The sequence below is a fragment of the Haliaeetus leucocephalus genome, unplaced genomic scaffold (genome assembly GCF_000737465.1).
Source record: "Haliaeetus leucocephalus isolate CR32 unplaced genomic scaffold, Haliaeetus_leucocephalus-4.0 Scaffold656, whole genome shotgun sequence".
Classification (NCBI taxonomy): domain Eukaryota; kingdom Metazoa; phylum Chordata; class Aves; order Accipitriformes; family Accipitridae; genus Haliaeetus; species Haliaeetus leucocephalus.
Genome location: NW_010973092.1, coordinates 1,165,971 through 1,193,878, shown reverse-complemented (window position 1 = coordinate 1,193,878; position 27,908 = coordinate 1,165,971).

The window sequence follows — 27,908 nt, the reverse complement described above, 5'->3', positions numbered from 1 at the left end:
GTGAACTAATTTCCTTTTGCATGGTATTAATTTTTGAATCTTGCTGCTGCTGCTTTTCTTCCACTTCACTTTACAACAGTTAGTTAAAGCTTCACTTTACGGTAAAAATCCCTATGCAAAATTTTAAATAGATATTAATGCATCATTAAATATCAATTAATAAATGCTTTCCACGTATCATTGCTATTAATTTCCCTTTGAAGATAGCTCTTACCATCTCTGCACGTGGCAAGTTTTTGCATTCCAACACCATTGATTCACATATGGAACTGTCTGTTTCTGCTGCTCCATTTGCAGTTGGACTGGGCATAATAAATTCTAGAGATTCAACAAAATCAAGAAAATCAAGAGCCCGAGCACTACAAGGCTCCTGGAGACTGTAGTCACTCACTCACTATTTCAGCCCAGAATATTCCTCAGAGAAACACCCTGTATCTATATTGTTATGGCTGAGCAGACAGAAGAAGTTTTCCTTTGAACTGCATCATAGTGAAACATTCAGAAATTTCCATGCCTTGGCGAACCATTAGCTGCAGAGAAAATACAGCATTTTCAGCCAAAGTCTATGAATTTTCCCCTAACTGAAAGAGAAACTAACTTACTATTGGCAAGCTGTGACACTTCCAGCTCACCAGGAGAGATAATTTTAGCCCTCGGTGGGTCTGAGGACACAGATCTGTTGACCCTCGTACCACAGGCACTCTCTCTGTGTCGATGACTGTGCACAGATTTAATGGCACGCTCTCGTTGCTGCTATAACAGAAAACTTCTTTGATTACTGATTAGCCACAAAAACTGTTTCAAGAATTTTATTCTTAGAAACTATGGTCCCAAGGTTTATGTTAAAATATCTGCTCTGTTTGCATGTTGCCTTACAGCTGACAATCTATCAAGGGCAGCTAAGAAATTCTGTATAAACTACAACAAGCCTTATGCCAACAATAATTGCTATCTTTACTAATACAGGCAAAAGAACATTGCCATTCATTCCGAGAAAAGCATACTTTCCACTTCTTTTTAAGAGATGTGCCTTGGAGAAGTTTTTTTCCGTTATACTGTTTTTTTATTTGAGCTAACAGTGCAAGAAGATGCATTCGCAGTAATTGCATTATTTGTATTCTAGGGGTACAATGTAGCCTCATGAAAACACCCAGATTTTTTTTTCCTTTTTGTCTGATTTTGGGTTAATTTTTGTTGCAAGATTGAGGGTCTTCAGGCTGAATTCTGCATTAATATAGCATTTATATGAACAGTCACGTTTCATATTTTTGACTCTGTAAAGGTTTTTACTATTTTATTCAGTTAGCTTTCCTTCTACTGTCCACATAATGGAGAAAATAAAGGGTATCGTTTAAGACAAATTATGGACGGTTACCTTTCCTGTTCCAAACACATATTTTTATGAGCAGCCAGTGACTAATGCTTTAGTTACACTGTTGACAACTATTAGATTGACACTACTACAGGAATTTATTCTGGGCATACGATAATGACTTGCAGGGTGTGCTTCCTCTTGTAACATCTAATACTTAAGGAACTGTTTTCACTTCTGACCTAATTAATTACATCCAGTTAAGAGAGAACTCAAACACTGTATTTGTAATTTTAAGTTATTTGACCTTCTAGGAATATTAAATCTGCAGCCGGTTGTCTTTACTCGCTATGGAGCTCTTCTCACATGCTGTAGCTGGTATTTCAAAGCCTTGGATTTTAAAAGAATTAACCCATGGGGAATAATTCCAACCTGAGGATTGATAGTCATGAGTTATTTTTAAATGAGATGAGGCTGTATCTGTATTTGATTTCTCGCCTTTGGTATTCAATATTTTATAATTTTAATTTTGTAACAAACTGGAGTAAGTTTACATGCACACAACTTCTGCAAACCATATTTCCTAAAGGGATGTTTTCAGCCTTGACCAGGGAAACCCATTCCTGCAATGACCCAAAGGAAATTAAGTACGATATGAAGACAGTGGAGCCTTGTTGAGCTTTCCCTGGTGTACGGTTATTGAGGCCAAAGCACACTTCAGCCTCAGCAGCAGCTCAGGTAACTCTAACATTTATTTCCAGTACATATAATTTAGCATCTGTGAATTGGAAAAATGCAGAGAAGCACATGATGAAGCCCAAATGAAAACAGCAGTTTCCTCTGAATCAGAGTGGTGGAACAAAAAAGCTTCTGAAGTGTAAGAAAGAATGAAGTTGTAGGTGTTGGAAAAAAGCAGTAGTAACCTGTATGTTCTACAAATGAAACAACTCAGTGCATGTGTTAAGTTGGTGGAGGGGTTATTTAATGGGACTAAGCATTTTAAACAAGCATTCTTAACAAAACTGAGTTACCGCTGAAATGGAGTATAGAGTGTTAACAGCGTTCATACCTTTTATTCATGCCCTTCATTCTCACACAGCTCAGTTTTGTTTAAGTGATACATCCTCTGGAAAGAAAGTGAGCAACAGGGGTTGTTCTGGTATAGTTCTGTCCTTTGGAGATGTAAAATGATGTCCTTGTCACTGGAGAGGGCTAAAGAAGGGAAATAAGCAGAATCTGGCAGAAAGGAACGCCGGTGTCCCTTCTGATCGGAGAGAGGGAAGCAACCAACCCCCATAGCACCAGATAGAGTACGTGTTATGGAAAAGAAGTGGTAAAAAAGTGAAATCCAGCAGTGTTTTGTAAATCTGGTATCTCTGCTTATCTAAGCTGAGAGATTATTTTCTGATAAGGCTACTTCAGATAAAGGAATGAGACCCAGCGGTGTATTTGGAAAGTTTAGGATAATTGGAAATGATTTAAGGGGATTGTAATTTACCCTGCAGTGGTTAAGAGTGTACTTAGGGTACACTTTCCATGTTAAAAAACATGCAGGAGGCACGTATTTTTATAATCTGAGAAAGAAATGGACACATTAAGGTTAGCTAAAACTGGAATGACTTCATTTGCTTTAAATACTTTAAAGGTAAGCTAAGAATATTGGAGTGTGCCTCATTTAACCAAGGGCCATGGGCAGCCTGGCTGAGGGCAGAAGAGCAAGGTGAGCCCGGAGAAGAGCCACGAAGCTCTTGTCAACTACTCTTTAAGTGCTCTAATGAGTAGTGTTTAAATATTTTACAGATGCAGTCACTTAACCAAGAGGGATAAATGTTTGCTAGAGATCTCACAAGAAAGTCAACAGATTAGGACAAAAGTTCAGGTCTTCCTAATTGCATTGTCGTCAGCCTCCTGGATCAAAGAAATCCCAACCTCATCTTCACGCAAGTGCTTATGGACAAACGCCAGTGTCTGATGCTAATAGCTAATAAGCTAATCTCAATTAACGCCCTGAATGTTTCAGAACTGTGTTGCATTTATTTCAGGGGTCAGGAGGCAGGGACCCAGCACGCTGTCTTTGACAGTCTACAGAAGTAGACCTATGCTTTACTGTTTTCTGAATTCTTGCCACTACTGTGTAACAGATTTTATTTAAATTTGCGTTAAATACTTTATTTGACCTCAAAACTTTCAAATTTTTTTTCATTTCAGTTGCTGATTGATATCTAAATCCATATAAACTCTTGAAGTAAAACATTTTCAAATAGTTTATTTGCATATTTTTAAAAAATCTCAAAACCTAAAACCTTCTCTAAAACAAATACAAGTCTCATTGGGGTTTTCTGAAATTTTTATCCCTTTTTTTTTTTAAATGAAAATAGCTGCTAACCTAAGTCCCAAATAGGTTTTCATCACTTGAACGGAAACTTCACACCTGAATTTGAATAGATATTCATATATATCCTTCATATGTTATAGAATAAACCAGTTACAAAAATGAATTCAGACTTGTCCATTTGTACCCGAGGGTGATAAGTAAAGCTTTTAAGAGCAAGGAAGGAGCTTTCTCTCTTCAGATTTTTGAGTCTTTTCCTTGTAAAGAGAAAGCAGACATTTTTCAGCAATTCAGTCAGCCTGGACACTTCATTAAAAACAAACAAACAAACAATATAAATTCTAGGATAAATTATTATTGTTCAACCTGGCACTAATTCTATACAGGTAATTGTGAATATGTATCTATCTTAAATACTTGTATTAATAGCCACTTTTCATAAGCTTGAGGTATGCACAGCATACATGGCAGCAATGCAGAATATAAAACAGAACACCTGGGAGACACAGATAAACTTGCTGGACTACAACATAAAATAAACTTGTTTGGGTTATGAAAGCTATTCTTTCCCCGTTCCTGGAGCCCTAGCCAAGGATTTGTGGGGTCCATAACACTTTGGTAATCAATATATTTTGAGTAACCTGAAGATATTTCAATGCCAAGCCACGTAAGAGAGAGAAGTTGGCAGTTAGTATTTTTGAAGGACTTGGCATCCAAGCTGGTTATCATGGCATTTTTGCTGATCAGTAAACACAGTGTAATTTGTGTCATAGAGATGATTTGCAATTAAAAACTTATTAACAAAGTGCAAGGATAACAAGAGGGATAAAATGCCAAGATGTGGAATTGCTTAATTACGTGAAATAGTTCTACCAAACCCAGGGCTCCGCGGAACATTTTTTCCTCTCTCTAATGAACAATCAGTTCTCACTGAATTCTAATTAGCCTCAATAATGTTGATCCCACTCAAGTATTAGTGGCAGAAAATGCAAACTGAATGTTTCCATTAAACAACTGCCTTCAGGTACAACTGTGCTGTGCAAATCATACAGCAAGTTGCAGAACATCGATGTCCCAGGCAGTCTTCGAAAATGACAGAGTTATCTTCAGAGGACGGGAGGGCACCTGCGATACGCAGAGTGATCTATTGTCACGTCTAGCGTGTTGCCCAATCTATACCTTTCAAGCAGATTAAGTCTGCGAGCTTATCCAGACCTGTTTTAAAGCCTATTTGATCTTGAAATAAGACTGAAGAATCTAACAAGAAGAGGCTTGTAGGAGATTTTCTTGTTTAATCAACATTGGAAATGCAAGAATTGGAAACTCAAGAATAGACCCCCTTCAGCACCTTCCTTTTGCCAAGATTACAAAGTACTGAAGTATATGAAAATGAGAAGATGACAACTCTTCTAATCTGCCAAGCCTGAACTGCTCCCCATCCCCAGTAATGAACAAGCAAATCAAAGTACAACTCTTGAGAAAGTTCTGGTAATTTTTGCATTACAGATGCCAGATGCCTCATCCTTCTCTCTGCGTCATGTTTCTTCTTTGCTCGGGGACATGAGCCCTAGCCTTGTTATTTCTGCTAATCCCCTTTGCTTTAGCATTCGCAGTAGCTGCACGACGCTCAGCCACCCTCAGCTGCCTCTTGCACTCTTCGTCCCCTCCTTGGGGATGCTGCTGGCATCCCAGTGCCTGAGGACCCGAGGTGAACCCTCCCAGTCTCCCCTCCTCTCAGGGATGCTCTCGCAGTATCACACACCAGTGACCGCGGCACGGGCAGCGCCAACAGCTCCGGTGCTGTGAAAGAGCACGTTTCACATGCACGCACACGTGCACACGCTCGCAGCTTGCACAGGCAAACATCTAGGCCAGCCTGGGCAAAATCAGCTGCTGCAAAGGAATTTCCTTCCTCTAAAGCCCTTGTTATATTTGAGAGTCCCTAAATTCTCTTCATGCCTTTCTTAGAAAGCAAAAGCCTCCCTCCCCCCCAGTTCTGCCAAAGTCTTCCCGGTGTCTCCCCACGAGGAAAGAAAATATAATGTTGTATTAAATAGTAGTGGAGATCTACAGTGTAGCTTACAAACATAAGAGAAGCAAGAAACAATTCACATGCTCCCATGTAGTTCCAGCACTGTTTTATTCCTGAAAGTAGGAGGAAATTTAATTAATATTTTAACTGACAAAGTTCAATATATCTATCTGCAAAATACATAAGTGGCTGGTTGTTAATGATGTCCACAGTAACAAGGATTGAGGTTTTAGTGATTTCCTAGTGCTGAATATCCTCAGTATTACAAGAAAGTTTTAATTTTGCAAAAACAAATTTGTTATCGCAACCATCTGAAATGGTGCATAAGACAGCAGATGAAGTCCCGACACACGAGAATATTTGTGGAAAGGGTCTCTCCAACATTATTGGGGTGGTCGTCAGAGATATTTCATTTTAAACTGAAACAAAATCAGATCCCATCCCTTTAACAAAATTCTTTCAGACTCCAGTAACAGCATGAGTCGCTCCCTCATACTTCAAGCACTTGAACTGGAACAAAGCACTCTCTCTTGATCTACTTTCTCCCACTCCTCCTTGCCAGCCTCTGCTTTTTTTAGTGTACTGAGGCATTAACCCATGCAGATTTGCTGCTTTATATGTCCCAGCAGTGAAGAGAAATGAAACACATGCTAAAAGAGGAATAAAATGCAATTTAAGCAAAAGTCTGTAAGAGGACTGGGTTTCTTTGTATTTAAAAAAAAAGGGGGGGTGGGAACCCCCTCTCCCTATAATAACTTACTATGGGTCAGACCACATGAATGGAGTGGTAAGTGCTGCAAGTCCCCACAATATGTTAAGCCTTTACACAGAGATGGAAAATAGCTGTTTGTGTTTAACGTCAACCAGTTGGACATGCCTGCCGCAGAATACAGGCTTTGTTCTCCCCCATGCTGAACTGGCTCACTCCAACTCTGAAATATTTTACCATACAATATTTTTAGTTATGTAACCATACCAATGAGATCTAAATTAAAATAATTCTTTTCGAGGCCATTTCTGGTGTTCAGACAGAAGCACAAGATGAAGTCATGCCATTTCAAAGCTATGTTATGGTTGAGAACAGTTATTGGAAAAGTGCTCCCAGGGCACTTTTTCGTTGCCTCTGAGGGTGTAGGAGGCACGAACCCATGCAGTGATGCCATTAGCATCATGCCACAAATTCTGCACAAGAGCTGTAAGGATTCTTGCTTCAGGTTCTTTACTTGAGGAAAACAGCAAAGCCAGAGCAATGGCCAGATCTTCCTCAGCTCAGACAGCAGCTCTGCTCAGAGCCGGGATTTCTTACTGCAGGGGCTGGTCATGCTCTCAGTTTCCTTCCACGTCGAGGATGATTTACGTAGATGGGTCAGTGCTCATTTCTCTGCATATCATTCATGGAGGCTTTCAGACTTCAGACATAAACTCCTTCCTATTGCTTTGGCATTTCAATCCCATGCGCAATTTTCTTCCTTCCTGGGTTTTGTCCAAAACTCATAAATCAATGTGCGTTAGCACCTAATCTGCGTACATCTTCTACAGCCTATTCACACTCTTGATTACCTCACCTTATCCAATGTTCAGCTCATCTCCCTTTCCAAAACATCTTGCCTTACTTACCTTCCATGATGCAATCACTTTCTCATTTCTTCTCCTGTTTTAAGGCTCAAGAGATCTCTGCCGTTCTCAATTTTACTTTTGACAGCAATTCATATGGGAATTAGAAGAGCCTAATATTTTTCAGAGGACCCCAAATTTCTTTCATACCTGGAACCATGGCATTAGCTCAATCCCCTCCCCATATATATATAAATATATATATATACACACCTGTGTGTAAGTGAAACCATGTTGATTTCTTAAGCCTTCGGGTGTATACGTTTGTGTAATAAAAGGCACTAACACAATAGCAGTAAATTAAATGCCTAATTCACATACGTACACACCTTTATTGCTTTGCTGCTCCAGTCCCCAGGACGCCACAGGGTGCTGGTGGGTACGTTACCCAGATGCACTGGTCTCGGCTTCAGACTTTCCCAGAGAAGCAAAGGACACCCAGGCTCTGCCCAGCAGACGAGGTTTCTGAGTCCAGCTCTTTTCCCAGCTGACTTGACTAAGCATCCTCCAGGGATCAGTTTTAGTGAAGTAACTGGAAAACATGTGTTGAAGTTCACAATACATGCAGCTAGTTTGGAGAAAATATCAGTTCAGTAAAGAATAAGGCAAAATACACATCCTTTTACTTTATATTTCAAAATACAAAGTTTATACATCTATAAATATGTCTTTTTCAGCACAATAACTGCATATACATGACACCTTTTGTGGGATATTGAAATGAAAAGGGACACAGGAAACTCAATAAAATCAAACAAAAGTGAAAAAGAAGGTGAAATGGCAAGGAAGAACACAAGTAAACTTTTTCTCTTGGCAAGTTTGTATGTGTCTCCCAATGGATTTAAAAGTCCATTTGACTCCTATGACCTCATACATCAGTAGTGAAACAAATAGCCATGTAGCCCACTTGCCCAGCAAAAATTTGTTGAGCCAATTATTCAGAAAGTCAGCAGCTTTTCATTTTTCATATTTAAAAAAAAAGCATGCAAACTGACTTCTGTTCAAATCAATTATTCAAATCTATTGACTTGCAAAGTCAATACATATTCTACAGCAGCAATTTATGACACAGAAAACCAGTGCAATTCTCTGTTGTTAATATTGGCTCTAGATAAAAACAATCACGTATGAGACAGTGATGAACATTTCTTTGAACACAGGCTATAAAGTTTCTTCATTTCTATAGGTGACACCCTATCCTTACTCTCAGTAAGTACTTGTATTAGCACAGATTTGTTTGGAAAATTCTAGAGCAGAAACTTTTTTCAGTAGCCCTGTTTAGGCAAATGCTGTAACTGCCCTGGCATCTTGGAAGCCCTCCCCAGATCCAACGGCCCGGTCAGCACACAGACTGGGTTAGCATCGCCTGGCACAGCAAAAACAAAGCAATCCCCCAGGCCAGTACCGGTGCCTGGGTTTCATACCCGCCTCCGCTTCTGGATAAGCAGCTCTCTAGAAGCATGAAGTCCTTTCAATAATCTCTGATTTCATTTTAGCGAAGCGTAACATTGCTCAGGCTTGACAATGCTTTTTTCTTTTTTTTTTCTTTTATTTTGAAGTCTCCCCTCCAAAGGCCCCAGCAGAGCTGCCAGGAGAAAGTTATAGAGGAAGACTGCTACGAGAGCGGAGACACAGCAACATCACGTCTTACCGTCACCTTTCCCCTGTGTTTGCCTTATACTATGTGACAAAGTATAACAACTCGCTTCACCACTGATTTTCTTTCTGTGCTGCTCTTCCTTCTTCTTGTTTTTAAAGGATCGTGACGAACCCTTCACTAATGCTAGCAAACAAAGAACTGACCAATGCATGCTGTATTTTTCTCTTGGGCTGTCTGTTTTTGTTGAGCACTTGTGTGATACAAAAATAAACCAATAACGAGACTGAAAATCAATGACAGCAAAGCTATTAAAGACACAAGGTCACAAAGAGGGCAGAAGTTAAGTTTAAAAAGTATGTGGTGCTGCTGTAAGAGCACACCAGTCTCGCCAGACCAGCGAGTCATGTCCTTCCAGGCTGAAGTCTTCAGAAGTTATTGACATTCACTTGAAAAGGTTTTAAGAGGCCAAATTTTCAGGTGGCAGATGGAAAACAGGCACCGAAGCTTCCCCAGGCTGGGCATCGGGACATTCCCACTCAGTCCCCTCTGCCAGGTAAAACCCAGTGTCCCTCCAGATGGGCGCTGAGCAGCCTTAACAGCTTCTCCCTAGAAAGCTTTTATTTCTGCCCCTCACCTCAAAACTGGGACACTCGATGGGACACGGGGGCCTCAGATGGGGGAGGCGTGGACCCTGGCTGAGGTCCTACCTGGGGACCATCATCCCACCTGAGCCACAGGTACCCAGGGAGAGCGTGAAGAGGTCCGGCAGCTCGAAACCTGAGGATTTCTTTCAGGCCACAGGAGGATGGTCAATGGTATCACAGACGTTTGCGATTTCCTAAATTACACGTATCCTACATCGCAGACCAGCGGAGCGGGTGAAGGGAAGGAACCTGCACCGACTCTTTGCTCCACCGCAGGACCGCACGACCGTGGTTTCCCATCGAGCGATGCTCGGCACCGCAGCGCAATCCCCCGTGCCCATAAGCCCCAGCTCTCCTGTCCCACCAGCAGCGCTGGGAGTTCGCCTCTTCTGTGGTGCCACGGGCACCTTGGCTGGGCGTTTAGATGCATGTTTCAAAGTCACTAAGACAGGTGGTGAAAATAAGGCGGGCACAGTCATGTATGTATTCTTTCCCTAAGGAATTGTGACATAATTGCTTACAAGCATTTGCTTATCCAGTGAGTGAAGTAATTAACTACCAAACAAATCATGTTAGGCAATACACAGTCAATTACCCACCAGTTTAGAAAAAAAGTAGTTATGTACTGCAGGAAGCTAATTTTGCTATTTTTCTTCTCAGATACTTAGATCACAGTTAAACAGCATAATTAGCTAATTAGAATCAGAACAAAATGAAATCAAAGTCTGAGATATCTAAAATAAATATTGCTTCTCTAATAAAATTAGGTAAGTAACCCAACAAAATATTGCCTTGGAAATTTTTTATGTTACCTCAGAACGAAAGCACATCCTACAGCGAGGGTTTTCTGGCACAGTCACGTGGCACCGCTCGAAATTATGAGAAGTCACAGGAAATCTGCACGCGCGGGCTGATGCAGCTCAGAGTAGCTAACTGATTTGCCTTGTGCGCTTTGAGTTCCATATTTCACAATAAAGTCGATAAAACACAGAGCATACAAACCCCATAGCACTCAGCAATGACATTTTATACGTTCCAGCTGTTTCTCAGCAGCCCCTTTTTAACGTTAAGCTTCCCTGCGCAAAGCCAGCGCTGAGCAGGTCTCCCCTGCAGCATGTGCAATGCCTCACACCTCCGGAACGCAAAGAGCCGCTTTGTTTTCATGAGGTTTGAAGCAAGAAGCGAGGAGAACTTGACAGCAGGCTGTTAATGCCTGGCTTGCCAAAAGGTCATATTCAGTGTGATACCACCAGTTTTGCAGACACTTGTCGTCTTTAGCATCGCCCACAGAGAAAATCCTAAATTTAAATGCTAAGTAGTACTTAGAAAGATGCTATAAATTCAGACTCCCACTCTGACACAGTTTAAGGCAGGCTAATGCTGATTTCAAGCTAAAACTTTGCCTGGTTTCTCCTGCTTATATATCACTTTTCTCCCTGAGTGTGTGACAGCAGCTTTGCTGCACAGAAAACGAGTGATTCTCTACCATGGGTATCATGCAGAAATATTTGCAGTTGGATAACTGTCTCTGCTTTCATATGCACATCAGATGAATGGAGGTCGTTAAAGAATAAATTGATCATTAAACCAGGCTGCACATGGGAACTGAAGAACCTCTGATAGCTGGGTGAATACGTGGTCTTCTCCGGGGCCGCCGAGCCCATTCATTACCCCCTAGGCTTCCCCAGGAGTTTACTACCAGTCTTTCAGCAAGGCCCCGAGATGTTAATCGGGATTTTGCACTGGGTTTTTAGCATGTTTGGTGGGATAGAGCCCAGCTCAGCCACTCCACGCACCACTGAAGCACCAGTAATGAGTCACTGTCCTCGTGACCGCAGGGCGAACTCTGCAGAGATGATTTAATTGGGTTCAGCTCTCTGCAGCAGCCAGCTCTCTCCTGCTGCCGAAGGTTTGCTCTCAAGCTCAGAGGATTTTTTTCACTTGTTCAGGCAAAGCCGATCAACTTGCAAAGTTCCTGTAGAGATGCTGTGAGAGATTTGCAAAGGTGAAAACACAAGCAGCAACCTCCGCTCGCCGCCGGCAGACACGCCGGTCCGGTCCTCGGCCATCCCGGTGCCCTCGGTATGGAGGTGTCTCCTCCCGGTGATTTCTGAGCCCGGTGCCTCTGGACTCCTTCCAGCGATGAGCTCAACTCTTCATATTAATGACCTGCGCCTTATTAGTAAACAGCGCCGTGTCACTGGGGGATGCGGGCTGCGTAACACAGATGGTGTCACCTCCGACGGACAAAGGCACTGTTCACACCAGATATGGGGATTCCTATTATAATTCCTAAAGACACCTAAATATTTTTCAAGTGTATTTTATAATGAAAAAAAAAAAGCTCACGTTTACAAACACTCTGTTCAGTAGGGACAGGCAAGCACAGTGCTTAGCACTGCCAGTGGTATTTTCTCATACAGTTCTTCTTTGGATATTTCCAACCTGCACAAACCAGTTGGTTAATGGGAAAGCATACTGAAAATCACAACTGACTGGGAAATTCCCAGCAAAGTGCATTCACACGCTCGCCATAATCTCACACATCCCCTTGGCAAACAGACAGATATTTTTCGACACATCTTTCATGCAACTATTTACTTTAATTAGTGACTACGTGTATTCCTGGCTGTATCTGAAAGTAGGAATTAAAATGTAATCCCTAAATAAAGAGAAGTCAGTTATTCCGAGACCTGAGGATTCTCCACCTCTCACACCACTCTGCACTTGGGTTTATCTGATTCTGCCTCGCACACAGAGTCTTCTGTTACAGAAAACGCTGTGCAGAGCTGAGACCGAGCGCGGTTTGTTTCAGTCCAAGAGCCGGATCCAACAGCAATTCGTTTCAGTTAGCCCTTACTCTACTTGGCTGCTTTTCCCGGTGCAACGCTGCATGCGCTGCCCTCCGCTGTAATCTCCAACATCAATTTCCAGATTTGCAATAGGTATAAAGTGGCTCTCTGCCTTCCAAGCCCTGAAGAACTACTTGCTTTGCAGGACAGAGTAAATACTTTTAAGCAGATTTTGTTCAATTCTACAGTCCGTGGGTCAAAATGCTGGGCTGCTGCAGACGTACAATCACCTATTTGTTCCATTTTAGTAACCTCTAAAATAAAAACTATCCACTAAAACTTTGAAATGACCTTAGCCAATCTTCTAGAAATCTTACAATCCCTTAATCTGATGAAGCATTTTGACCTCTGAGCATTGGATGGATTAGTGCCTTGACTGCATTTGCAATAATTACTTTACAAAGCCTCACAGAAAGCAAAACATTTCAAAATGGCAAGTTTAGTCTAAACTCTTTTTTGCCTAGTAAAAGAAGCCCCCACCTTTTTTTCTGAGGTAACAATCATTTATCCCAGGTTTTCTTCTCAATTTGTTTTGCATCATGTTACTGCCTGCTCTGACACTTACCAGCTAATTTGAAATGCAAAAATAATGACATTGTTTTAAAACTTTCTTTAAAAATTAATTAAAAAAAATCACACATATTCATGGCTTCTATTCTTTTCACTTACAGCAGGGAGGCAACATTTTTATTTCCTGGTAAACATCACTGGATATTACTGTATTCTAATTCATTTTTTCCTAATAGAGGGAGGTTGGTTTTGTCAACAGCTAGTAAGATGTCATTAGCAGGACACCATTTTAAGGCTTCTGTTAATTTTTTGCCAACTTTGACCAATGAAAATGCTATTGATTTGGATACCTGTACCATAGGAAATAGAAAGCATTTATACCATCCCAGTAGCCAGACTGCGTTAGGAGAAAAATCCAGTAATATTATCTTCAGATGTTTCTGGCGTAGCCTAAAGAAACTAAAGTCTGCAATTCAAAAATGGGGTTAATTTCTATTCCCTTTTTAAAAAGGCCCAAAGGCTACATCCTAAGGGAGAGAGTACGTCCCTGGCAGGCACTGCCTGCAGCACTCCCTTCAGGGAGAAGTTATGGAAGACGGCGAGCACCAAGTTGAGTAAGATAGTGTTGATCATCCAGATGACCCCGTTGTTTTGTTCCCTCATCATTCTCTTATTGCAAGTGAAAAGTGAATCTGCATTAGGCATATATTGGAGTAAAAATCATTTCTGTAACTTTTGGCCAGCCAAAGTAGATATTCCAGTCTTAGGAGCCTAATGCACCTTCTGCTCACAGGGTGGTTTGCCAAGAGCTCCGAATGGCTCTTCCGTGGCCGCAGTGCTGTGGTACAAGCAGATTCAGCTGCCTGTATCAGACTTGCAAAGATCCCTTGCGAATCTCTGCAAAGAAATGATTATTGCAACATTTCAAATGCCATGGATTTTATTCCAGGCTCTGTGATGGATTTGCAGAGTGACTTCAGGCATGGCATTTCACTGCACTGTGCCCCAGCTGCTCCCATCAAAAACACGATCCCTACATTTAGAAGTCACTTTGCCACCTCCTAAGAGAAAAAGAAAACATTTTAAAATTCAGGCATTATCAATTCTAAACCACAGTGAATGATAACTTTGGTGGCAATCCTCCTGCAGCACTGCCGTATGGAGGTACTGACGTGCAGACTTGACTTCTTCCCTTCTGTTTTGCTTCTCATTATCTCGCTATTCTTCAGTAATCAGCTGGAAGCTACAATTTCCATTCTAAATCGCGAGGGTGAGCCGGGGCTCACTAGACCATTTCTGTCCGCAAGCCATAACAGTAAGAAAGGGGTTGGTAATCTGTCTCCACAACCCAGCTACATCAGTTAGAGAAATGCACCAAGGGAAAACAAGCAAGGTCATTTGGCCAAGCCATATACATTACAAACAAACAACATAAAGCAAATATTTTGACATAGTTCAAATTTCTGTAGTTGTGCCGGTCCTGCTCTAAGCCACAGAACAAGCTCTGACCAGTACTTTTAATTAATTCTTATTCACAACATTTTATGGCATTTATAACATCTTTAGACTGGACCTCGGAGAAAATACTTTTCCTTTGCTATCATCATGTTCATGATGACTAGACACGTTCTAAGACCACAGCCATCTTCACAAATTAATTCATTACTCCTACAACTGTAAGGCTTCCTCACTGGGAATAACAAGAGTGAACTACAGAAAGAAGATCTGATTGATTACAGCTTGATTTCTTTATTACAGTGTTTGGAGAACTAAATAAACAGCATCTACAAAATGAAGGTGCTTAAAACCCCAAACTGTTAGATAAAAGCTCACAAAGGGGCCTTTACTTTATATTGGCATTATCCTCATCTTGTGCATACCTATTTTGTGTTAAAAGCACCTTTTTATTCCAATCTGATACAACACACACACCATCTGGCCTTGCTCAGATGCCTGGTCATTCTCAAAGCAATTTTTCACAGAAGCAGAAACATTTGGTTTGCAGCTACCAAATGAAGCAGGCAAATTTATGTCGTCAGAGAAGAAGTCTGCCTATGGATTGTGGATCTTGTAAACTAAATTGCACTGCACTATACCACTGCCTGAGCAGTGGAGAAATTCAAGTTAAATCAAAGTTCTCCCGCATTCCCTTTGCGGTGGCCTGAAGTTTCCTTGAACAACCTGAGCAAAATTATTCACTGAACACTTTCAAATTTCATAGCCAGCAAAGGGGGGAATCTTGCAGCCTATGCTATTTGAAATTAGTAAAGATACTTGTCTAAGTTATCCAGTTAGGAAACTGTGGGTAATGCAAACATGTGAGGATTTTGGAAAACCGTTTCTTCCCGACGCGGGCTGCTCTCCCAGCACACCAAGGCAGCGTGCAAGGAGTGACCCGTCATCCAGCTGTGACACCGCAGCATTTTCTGTTCTCAGTCACACTCTTCTCAGCATAAAGTAGGACTAATATCAATCCTACCTGACACGTCTGATTACCACTGAAGATATGTCGTCTATCATCCTACAAGGATCCTGAAAAATCCCAAGATTCCATAAGTTCAGCCCTCCCAGGACCCCCCTCCGGTCCTTTCCATCTCTTCTAGGCACAGATGCCTGTTTCTAGCTGTGAAGCTTGTCCTCACCTGGGTCGGGTCTGCCATCTCCTCTCTTGGGAAGGTCAACAGATAAACCTCTCTGTTCTTCCTCCATCTTTCTTGAGGAAGCTCCTGGAGACAACCTGCCAACATCTGCCTGCTGCCTGCCCTCCCAGCCAAATCCAGCCAGAAAGCACTTGTCCTCCTGAAGGTGGGGTGGGCATCTTCAACGGGGCCAGCCTCACTGCCTTATCCAGATTTAGGGCTTTATGTCACAATCACAGCACAATTTGCTGGGAGCTCAGACAGTTATAGGACATGAAAAGGTGAACCCTGATCTTCTGGCAGAAGTCAGTGGTGCAGATGGCTTTTCAGATTTCCTGCTGGGGGGAAAAAAAAAAAAAGTTGGATAAAATTTTAATGCAGCAGTATTTATAACTTGTATTGCAATGCCCGTATCAAAAGCACTTGGACAATAACATACAGATAAAAGGCATCTAGCGTAGACATTTCTTAAGGAACATAAGAACAGAGAACATTTTTTTTTCAGTCATGACTGACTCACTAGTGTTTTGCAGTTAAATCTCAGATCATAAAATGAAAGTGCAAACTTTATTGTAAAACCTCTCTGCGCATGGTAGTTATTATACTTCAGGTTTTCCATGTCATTCTGTGCTGAGGAGGACAAGAAATCTTGTTGCTGTTCTCTGAAAACCCAAAGTCCCCAAATTCATTATTGGAGTCAACAACCCTCCTTTGAGCACTGTGCACCATCATTCATTTCTCCAGCCCCCACCTGGATTTAGTTAATGAAAGTAAAACTTTTAGGAAATATCTTTTAAAATCAAAGAAACTGTTGAAGTTGGTATTTAATTTTATTGCAAGCAGTGTCCTCTATTTGTTAAATTGAAAAGTATTTTCACCTGATACTTTGGAAATGAAGTCACGACCTTTAATAACTCCATTTAGTCTAAATGAATAAATAGAGCTCGAAGTGAATTGAAAGTCTTTCCAAGTGCTAACCAGAGTATATCCTATATATCTTGCAGTCATTAATAGCTGATGAATTCAGCTAATAATGTCAGAGGACATTGTCAAGGTTGATGGACCCAAAACTTGTCCTTGTTTTGACAGTACTTCTATAGAAGAGAGCTCTCTTTGGGAAAGCAATTACCCCAGAGAGTGAGACTGGTTAATAGTGGACTTCTTAAAGAAGATTTGGATGGATGGGCAGTGGTAAATGGATATAATAGGAATATTTTTTTTCTTTTCTTTTAAAAGCACAAATTGTGATTCACCCTAATTTTCAGTTCTGGTTATTTGCCAGTATTCAGTGACAACCAATATTACCACAGGTCTTATAACTCCCCAGGGTGTCATGAACAGCAGAGTGGAGAAAACTCCTCCAAAATTTTGCCACGATTTGTTGCCTGGTCTTCGCTTTCTTAATCTTCTGTCACCCAGGTCCTTTTGGACTCCTATTCAAGAACTATGGACAAGTTTCCCTTGCCAGAAATACAATCCTAAGTAAAAAGAAAGTTCGAAGAAGAAAACATTGTGTGTTGACAGAGTGCCTTTTTTACTTGCAGCAGAGCATGATTTTATAGAATTGTAGAATCATTTAGGTTGGAAAAGACCTTCAAGATCATTGAGTCCAACCATCACCCATGCCCACTAAACCATGTCACGGAGTACCCCGTCTACGCGCTTTTTTAATACCTCCAGGGATGGTGACTCAATCACTACCCTGGGCAGCCTGTTCCAATGCCTGACAACCCTCCCAGTAAAGAAATTTTTTGTTCGTGCTTCTGAAAGATCTGGGGATCGCTGAAAGACGTGCCTTGGGAACAGCAATGGCAACACCATGGTGGGGGTGCAGCCTCTTTTAAGAATGAACACTGCACATCTGTGTGAAAACAGGGGCAGAAGGGAACAGGTAATGCTGCAGAGAAAGCAGGGGAGAAGGGAGGTTCAGCAAGAGCCAGCACAAGCCTGTCGCGATGCTACGGGGCAAGTTACTACCGTGGCGAGGAAATTTCTGCTCCAGCTGCAGGGCGGCATCAGCTTCCACTGACACGGACAATACTGGTCGTGCAGGTTAAGTCTGAGCTAATTGCATTGTTTCCTTTGAGATGTCATTTCAGCTAAAGCGGTTTGGCACCTGCCTATCGCCTGATCACTGGCCCTGGCGAGGAGCCCCGCAGGCAGGTGCCGTGTAAAGGGCTGCGCACACGCGTGTGCACAGCATGGCAGAGCCTGCGGTGACGGCCGAGACACCCGCTCTGATCAGGCAGATTGCCTTTAGCTTCCTTCAACATTCATTACATTAATTATTGTCTGGAACGGGCTCAGTATCTCCACAAGGATTAAAGCGTTATCCCTGCAACCGACTGCTGGCATACGGGTGTCATGGGGCTGAAGCTCACGACGACGCCAGCACGGCCTTTTGTTTTTCGTGCATGGCATGCACGCCTTTTCCTTTGCTGAGTGTTTTAATGCACCATTGCTGAGGTTATTTGGAAAACGTTTAATACCATTTAAAAATAAATAAATAGGCAAGCACCAAGGAAATCATCAATCGGGAGTAATAAAGACTAACTACAAAGATTCCACTGACAACTCTAAAAGGATGCGCTGACAACTCAGATAAGGTGAAGTGCGAAATTCCAATGTTAGTAACATCAGCTCACCTGAGTATATGGCTAAGATAGTGTCTGCTAATCTAACTTTCTATATTTAGCACAGTGACCTGACTTCAACCAAATATTCACATCCCATTAAACTCAATGGGATTTAAGCAAGTACCTCAGTGCTTCACTGACTGAGGGTGGCTTGTTCATACGTTTTAATGTAACTGGATACTAATTGCATCGCTAAATCAGGGACTAGGATTGGAATATGAAATTCAAAAGTAATTTACATGAATCTAGAGGACCTTTACATTTACAGAAAAAAAAAAATATTTGTTTTGCCAAAATTTTAATCTAAAGCCACTTTACTTGTCAGGGAAATAGTAATTGCAGCTATAAATCACTCAGCATTGGTATGGAGAAACAAAAAGATATTGGACATGTTTATATGTTTTTCATATTTTCTGTGCAAGATAAGGTCTTACATTATTTGGAGTAATCTCTACCTTTATCTTCCCAATGAAATAAAAAGGCTTGGTAAAGTCAGGAGGAAAAATGTATTTGTAGACTTACTGAAGAATACTAAAGATGGAAATAAAAAATGGAGCACAAGGAGTAGAGACTATCAGCATGAAAACTGTGTTGGTGTTTGTTGCTTTCTGATTCACAACAGAGCACAGTAAAGAGAAAAATATTGAAGTACTTTGATCTAATTTCAGAGTTGCAAATATCTATTATTTTGCAGTTATGTGGTCAGAGGAAATAAATCTCTAGAAAGGTGTCATTTTACTCCTTTTTCTTTTTTCCTTTCCTACTTGCAGGTGTAAAAGTGAAGTATAACACCTACAAGCACGAAAATCCCACAGGAGTGCTCATTAGGGCAGTGCCTGTGCTCCAGAATCCCTTCAGTGCTTCGGGGAAGTCGTGCACAAACCCCTCCTTGGGGCTGCCTTGCTGCTTCCTCCGAAAGCCTGCACAGCACCTCCAAAAAAAGCTTATTAAGTATGGACATCAGCTTTCCTATTTCCTTACCAAAGCAGACTTTCTCTCTTAAAACAACTGAATAAAATATGCAAGTTGGCAGCTTTCCGGGCTTTGCTTCTGCCCAGACCTAGTGGGCACAGAGACCCAGCAGGTTCTCCCCATTCCCCCCGAAGGCGAGCGTGATGCTTTGGCAGCCGGAGGGAGGCTTTCTGGGGATCCTGCTCGAGATGCAGGAGCTCAGTGAGTCAATGCTCTGTTCTTTCGCTCATCTCATTCCTATTCTAGCCTTACCTCAGGTCGCTGCAACAGCATTTGCACACAGGGGCTTTAGAGAGCCATCAGGCATCAGCGCCAGTGAAAAGCAATTCGGTATTGATGTCTAACGGGGCCTGGGCATGCGAAAACGCGCCAGAAGGGTGAACGTGGGAGGACCTGCAAGAGCCGATTCTGACCTCTCTATCCTTACCTAGATTATTCTTTTTTCAGTGTGGCCTTAAAACAATTTGCAGGAAGAGCACATACAACTGTGCACCCGTATGCCTGTGCAGTGCAGGAGTCCACAAGTTTGGACTGTTTTCAATAATGTAGAACATAGAATCACAGAATGGTTTGGGTTGGAAGGGACCTTGAAAGGTCACCTAGTCCAGCTCCCCTGCAATGAGCGGGGACATCTTCAACTAGATCAGTTTGCTCAGAGCCCTGTCCAACCTGACCCTGAACATTTCCAGGGATGGGACAAATGATAATGTCATCTAGAGTATGGTTGCATAGGGAAAAAAGCTATGAACACCGAAATACATGGGAATTTTGTCCTTATAAAGTGAAGATTTTCTCATGTTTTGCCTACAAGAGGGCTCTCTGTTTATGGAGGTTTAAATTTTGTGGCACCTGCTAAACTATGATTATGTTATAAAGTGAACTTTTATAAATCAATAGCCATTAAATATAATGTTTTGAACTAGCAACTGTTAAACTTTATTATACAACATGCACTCTCATCATTTAAATCACAGAGGCCAGATTCTCATCTCGATACCAGTATCAACTCAAAGTAAATCCATTATTATAGTGGGGAATTACTTTAGACTTACATGAGCACAGCTGAGATTAAAACCTGGCCCCTGGTTTTCAAGCTCTAATGAAGTTCATTTGCACAGAGTACTTTTTTTTTTTTTTTTTTTAGTCTGTAGTGTGTACAATCAGGAACATTGGTCATTTAAAAGATAAAAAAGCTAAACACAAAACCTGAACATATGTAGATGTTTAGGCCACCGGGAATAAAATTCTCCAATTAAAATACTAATAAATGCAGAATATCCCCTCCCTTAATTAGTTGGTTAAATAAACAGTGAGACTAGGTGAAATACTTCTATGATTATTTAACACAGAGAAAAATCAAGAAGGTTGACTGAATAACAATTCCTCAATTAACACACAATGAAGAACATTTGAGTTTTAATTAATCCTTATTGGCACTGCAGTAACTTCCACAGAGAATCTATTCCGACTCATTTCATAGGCAGGCGTTTCAAGTTTAGGTAATTTTAACATTTGGTGTCCAATATAAATCTACTTATTAAAACTGATAGAAATACATGGGATTAAAATCAGATACAAAGGGCAAGTACACTTTGGGAGTTAATTTCTCTACACAGAGCATCGCGGCTGTTGACAGAACATGGCACACTTCATTTCCTTGCCCTGCTGATGCAAAATGGTTTGATTTTCTATTATCATTATTTGGTGGTTAAATCCTTTCTTGTAAAGGGTCAGGAATAGATAAACTGAACAAGTCTGAGCTGGTAGGTGGGACTAATAGCACAGGCAGTGACCAACACAGTCGGCCACCGGTGCTCTGCTCAAAGGGTCAAGGATGAGCAGAAGAGCGGGGTGTGCAGCGTAGGCACACCTGAAATCTTGGCTTTTGTTGTAGACGTGCTGTAGCAGTCAGTGCAACGCTGGCATCCTCTCTGCCCCTGCAAACAATACCAGCGCTCCAGCTGCCTTCTCCCTCCAGATGGCTGCCAGTTGGAGCAGCTCTTGCAAGAAAGTCTTATAAAATTTAATACACTTAACTAATAGGTTTCCACAGAAGTTTGTTTAAAAGTCATATAAATTTAATAGAGTTCACTGTTTTATCAAAGACACATAATTTTCTATTGCATTCTTCAGAATCACCTAGAACACCTACAGCTTTGTAGCTGTCACCTGCAGACCTTTTTTGACTCAGGAGCTGCTCTGCAGGGGGTCATAAAAGGTAACTAAAGATAGCAAAACTATTTTCAGTGGTGCTAAATTCACAGCAAAGAGGTCTGTATTTCCACTAGAAAAAAAATTGAAAATGGCTGATCTAAAAGCAAGGTTTTCCACTGAGATCTGTAAGACCCATTCCACTTGCTAGTCATCCAAAATCTACCAAACTCCCCATCACAAGGGAGCCAGCCTGCTATCAAAAGAGCAAGAAATGAATAATTTTTTATCTGTGTTTTTTGTTGACACAAACACAGGTAGTCTAATGGAACAAATATTTAGACATGCTTAATAACAACACTCAATTTTACAGGTAGGACTAGATAACAAATATTTTAAAAGACCTTTCAAATAAGATATAACAACTCAATAACTAAGTGTTGCTTTTATGAAAAACACCTGCAGCGGTTTTGTTGTTGTGCTGCATTTCAATCCCCATACCAATTTTTGAGTTGTGCGTTACGCAGCTAACAAAATAGCTTCTTGTCCTTCAACAATACAGCAGACTTTTTAATTTTAAGTTCTAATCTTTCATAACCTTAATTCCTTTTTCTTCCTCAACAAAAGTATATATGTTTGGATTTATAGCTATCTCACAGAATTTCTTTTTACATTCTAAATGGGGAAACTCTGAGAAGTCTGTGATATATCGCACTGCTGATCCGATCTAGAGACAGGATCACGCTGGTGCTGGACAGGGGTGAGAAAGTCTGGAGATCTCTTCATCTCCTTAAAACACAGCAAGGTGAGTGTTTGTCTCCCTCTTGACACTTGGAGAATTTTTGTGGGGGTTTTGGCTCTGATCTTCTGTTATTACCATGTGTTTGCTTAGGGCTAAGACATGCTCAAAACAATTCAATAACATATGAAATTCAACACCATACTAATTTCATAAACAAAAGTAGGATGGTCAACAGAACGGCAGACAAAGTCTTCAGAAAAGCCACAGCGAACAGATTTTCCCCAAACTAAAACATGCTTGGAAGAGAGCCCATTTAGAAATTTAAATCGCTTGTTTATTTAGCTCTGGATGATGCATCCCACTTACCCTATTCCAAACCCTTCACGGGGAGAAGCTGTTGAGTTTATCCAGGGGTCTGGTCCCCTTTCAGTGCGCAGAAACCTCCTCCTGGACTGGCTGCCAGCCCGGGAGCGCACGGCGTCTGTACGTGGGGTTTGCGGAGGGGAGCAGAGCCGCCCGCGCTGCCCCTCGTGCGCGCTGGGCACGTCTCTGGGGGTTCGGCAACGCGCGGCATTCACAGCAGCCTGGCGCGAGGTGGAAGGGGAAGGCTTAGCTTGCTTGTCCATTTTTTTTTTCCAGGGCAATGCAAAACCCCAAAGGTAGCTTTGACCTGGCGTCTCAGTTTGATTCTACTTTAGATACACGAGGGCAAGGTAAGGGGAAATGCAAAGATCCAACGGGAGGAGTCGTCTCCAATTCCCCGTGAAGTCTCTGAGACTTCCCAAGCTACGCCTTTTTGTGCCCTCTCTATGTGCAGTTGATACCATCGTCTATAGCAAACACAGAGCAGCACGTACGCCTTCGCAGCCACCTGGAACGGCACCCCGTGCCCTCGGCAAGAAAAGGGGCCAGGAGAGCGTAAGCACAGAGCAGATGAACAAACCGGCAGCAGTCAACAAGGAGCCAGCAGCGAAGCCCTTGGGCAAAACCTTGTCTCGTGATCCAGGGCCCTCTCTCCTCACCATTGGGATGTGTTGGTTCAGTTACGAGGAAATTAATGTGCGTTTTCACGCTGGTCAGAGGAATTACCCACTGCAAGAGTCCTTTCAGCCCCAGCCCGACGTTCGGTCTTGCAAAAGCGCTGGCAGCCGTCGCTTGCAACGGCAAGAGCTGGCCTCACCATCGCCGTGCCGGGGCCGCGCTGGCTCCGATCCAGATGGCGAGCCTTGCTCCTGCCTTTCAGGGCAAGCCTGAGGCTGGCTGTATTAAGTGGAAGCGATCAAACCAGGTGGATTTCAGTTCACTTGTTCCATGCAATGCCTCATATTTGCACAGCTGTGGCTCTTTGCTAAATACAAGCACTTTCTGAGGGGCTCAGCATTTTCACCTCACTTCTTTTTCAGGAAACCTAATGCCCAAATGGGAAAGCTGAAAATATATCCGTAGTGGGAATGCATGAGTGTACGAATCAAATCACCCCTTCAGAAAAAGGGGCTTTTATACAAGAAATGCCACAGCAGAGGGTTTTTTTTTCAGGGGTGTGTTTACATTACAGATGAAAAAGCCTGTCTCATAATCAAATACGAACCAGAAGAACATGGCTTCCTAGAAGGCGTGCTTGTCTAGACAGCCCATCAGCAGCCTAACCACAGAACGGGCCCAATGGCAGCTGCAAAGCTGTCAAAACAGCTCCTTGTATAGTCTGTCATTGAGCCATACCCGAAGAAAAGCCTCTGCGCTCGGCGGTTATTGTACAAAGATGGGGAACGGCAGTAATACAATGTATGAGGAAACTGCACTCTGCCACAGCCTTTTGGACAGTTTCTTCAAAAATGTAATCACAGCATTGACTGAGCTCATGCATTTCAAATGGCTGTCAATTATGGTTGGCAACAGGACCACAAAAGCTTTCCCAAAAAAGCCCGGACTTAGTTATTATGCTTCATTAAGAGCCCTGCAATACTAAAGTGAGATTTGGGTGAAAGTGTTTGCAAGCAGCAAAATACTTGAAATCCATCCTTGACTGTAATTTGGTAAAGATCAAGCATGAGGATATTTATTGGCTTTTCTGGGAACATAAATGTTTTAGGAAGGAAGGCTTGAAAAACTGCAGCGTGCTAAAAGCACGCTGTGCCTCCAACACTGTGCAAACACAATTTTGGTCTCTCCAGTTTGCATACCTGCCTGCAACGGGGAATGCTGGTGCCGCTTCCCGGCTTGTGTGCTGGCTAACAGCACAAGGAAGATTAGTTTTATAAGCATATGCTACTTAACGGATTCTTTAAGGGTGCTCTCTCAGCCATGCTACTCTCCATCTAGCTTTTTTGCTAATATGTATGCAAAATATACAGAGTGATTTATTCCACACCCTTCCCTGCTTTCTCATCCTACCAAGTTCTGTGCAGGTTTTTTAGTAAGTGATAGCAGCAGCCTGTGTTGAATTACTGAGTCTGTAAGAGCCTATTGAACTCTGTTTTCAAATCAGTCCAAAAAATGTACATGCTGTTGAAGTGGGAGCATTTTTTCACCCCCCTTGTTGCCTTAATTCTGTTGGATGGCTTAATTTCAAAGTTTGTTTTGCTTATCTTTAACTCCCAATTCCTATACCAGGACATCCCATTCCTCATTCTTCATCTGGAGTGCAATGGTTTCTTTGTTATTATTTTCTTCAGAAACATAACTCTCTGTAAGAGCTGAACCCCTGCAGAGCTGCTTCAATAGTTTAACACACAACTTGGAGAATATTAAGCAATATATGTGTTAACATCTTGTTTAATTCAGTCTCTTGTAAAATGTCTTTGTGCATCCCATAAATGTTCAATAATAGAAATATGAGGTCAGGCACATACAGTTTGGGGGCCCTGAAAAGGGAAATAAAAATCACAAAACTACCTCAAAAAAAAAAATCTTAAACATTAGCAGGCAAGGTAGCTCTAAGCAAATAAAGAGATCTCAGGGAATCTCCATCACATGTCCTGCACAAGTTTCACAGAACTCATTGCAGAGTAAATGACTTTCTTACAAGCACAGTACTAAAGCAAACAGTTAAGGAATGAGGACAACACATTCAGACTGGAAAGCAACCTGCCAAAAACCTCCTCAGATGTTATTCTTGGTATAGTCCTTCAGCATCCCCCTCCGGTTTGAAATGAGGTTTGGGCTGAAGAAACCCAAGGTGATGGGTGGGTTCGCAGGCCCATGGACACCCAAGAGCTGCCTTATAATAGTGACTGGCTCGCAGCAGGCTTGGCACAGATTTTGCACAGGTCGGTCCACCGAGCCACTGAAAATACCATTTCCTTGTTAACAGCACCTGGAAGTTGGGAAATTGCAATACAGAATAACCCTTTTCAACACGCACACCCCTCCCAAGGAGAAATAACACTCCTGTATTCACAGCCAGGGATTTGTGTCATGTTATGTCACAGCTACAAAGATTTTCTAACTTAGTCAGGTTTGAGTGATTTATTATCGGGTGAATTTAGAAGCAGTTTCAGTGTGCAGAGAAGCCTCTCTTCTGCAGGTAGACTGCAGACAGTCTACAAAGAAAGCGAGAAAGTCAGACCCTGGGAGATTGGAGCTGTAAGAGAAGGAGATTAAATTCCCTTTGTACTTAGTCATGTCCACGAGAAGGGAGGGATGCTCCAGAAGTTTCAGAAATATTAAAAGAACCTGGGTCCAGGCTCAGTGGGAGCCTGTCATTGCTTGCCAGCTGGGTCACATAGGTCAGAAAGGATTTATCTCCATCTATAAACCTTCATGATAACATGAAACAGCTTGTGAGGAGGATTCCTGTTTTATTTAAGCGTGTCCTCCAGCTGCTCCTTAGCAGCAGAGCCGCATTCCTGTGAATCCTGCCTATAAATGATGCAGCTCTTTGCGTGACCAGAAATTGTAAAGAAATCTGTGTAAGGGCAGACAGGCAGTATTGAATGCACAAAATCAACAACATATTTTATACCCTGTTTTAAGGCAGAAAAGAGCCTGCATCTGGAAAAACTTTGTTGGCCCACCCAAAACTCCGATTTCAGCAGAGGATGCAGCGATCGAGCCTGGTCCCAGCACAGCACTTCCTAATGCTGTTGTTTCAAGACGTGGTTCACACGCTGTTCCATTTTGTGTAGAAAGAGCCGTTTCCACATTAACTGTACGAAACCTGTTGCTTAGGTGACCGCTCATCAAGCACAAATAGCGCCGACCCAAAGCAGCAGCCGGCGCTCGCTGCCGGCCACCCGCTCGCAGGTGAGCTCCGCAGGGTCAGTGGCGTGTTATTCACAGCAAATAATCTGATCAGCTCCAACTAGGAGACGTGCACAGGTGGTAATATTGTGGTGGTAGCTTAGGTGTAAGATGACATGTATTTCCAGAAGTAGCACGTAGAAGGATCAGGCGTTCCATCCAAAAGCTCCAGCTGAAAGAAGCATCTATGGCTTTACTCAAAGGTTTTAAAGTGTCTCAGTGTAACTTCTGTAGGTTTCCACAGACACAAGTGTTTATGACAGCTGCATAAATCATAGAAATAACTGGAGATATTACAGTACCAAATCTGAGAAATGAGATATTCGACATAGGTTTGAATGCCAACCATCATATTTAGTAACTACTGTGAGCCTACTTATTTCTTTGGCTTTCCCAACATCCATGGCAGTGCTCTCTACTGTTTGTGCATGAAAGAAAGTGGGATTTTTTTTTTTTTTTTTTTGTAGACTATCAAGCTGTTAGGCAGCAGATTAAATTATCAACATCTAGTTTTGGCAATATATCAGGAACATGAATATTTGCTCCTTACCCTTTTTCTCCCTGTGGTTTACAATACTGAGCTGGGGGCACAGCACGCACACAGCTAAGTCTGTGTAGGCATAAGCCGTCCCTGGTGAAGTGCAAAGAAAAGACATTTAGAACAGGAAGATAAGAGGGGTTGCCACATCCTTTAGTTACATTTAATATTTCTGCAGAGTCAAGAAACCATGAGGAAAGAAATTGCAGCTAAGTTCTGGCAATGACTGCTACTGCTGCACCCATTTACAACATATTGTTCAACCTCAAACCTCATTTTCTTAAACCTCTTGTTCTTGTTCTGCTGGTACATACACCATCATTCTCATCAATATGTGGGACTTCTTTCTGTTGTTTACAAACCCGAAATTAATCAGATTTCTCAGCTTCCCTTACCAGCACCTTGCCCCTTAACATAGCAATAACAGCATCTCACTCACTGCAGGTAACTACCGCAAATATCCACAGAAACAAAACCCAGGAGCAAAGCCCTGTTGGTAAGTGGAACTGAATGATTCATGCCTCCTAAAGCTAAAAACTTTAAGAGGAAAATAAATTAAACACCTACTCAGAAATTAGAATGTTTTAGGCCCTCGCAACAACAAAGCGCACAACACACGTTTCGATTTTAAAACCATGTCGGGCTCCATCCCCCACCGGCACCGCTGGCAGGCGCGGACCGCGGCCGGCACCAGCGCCGGCGCTGCTGGCAGAGGGACCGGCCGCGGTGATTCACGGCAACGCAACCCCATCTGCTCTCCTCCGGGCAGTTTGCAGCGCTCGTCTCAAATCCCGTTCCTCCCCCAAGCCGAGTTCAAAGGAGCCCTGAATTTTATAGCCAGGAGAGACTCTGACGTTTTACGAAATGCCGAGGAACATCAGTGAAATTCCTGGCTGTGCCGCAGCGTCACGTTCGTCTCCACCCGGGACACCTGGTGCACCTTCAGGCTAAACGTTGGGCAGAGGAGGCAGAGCGTGAAGAAGGGCTTGAGAAGACTCATCTGCTGCTCTAAACCCCTCCAGCCCCTATTCATCTAAAATATTTGCATTGACACTTCCCACAATATGAGGATAAGAACAGCCATCGCGGGTCACA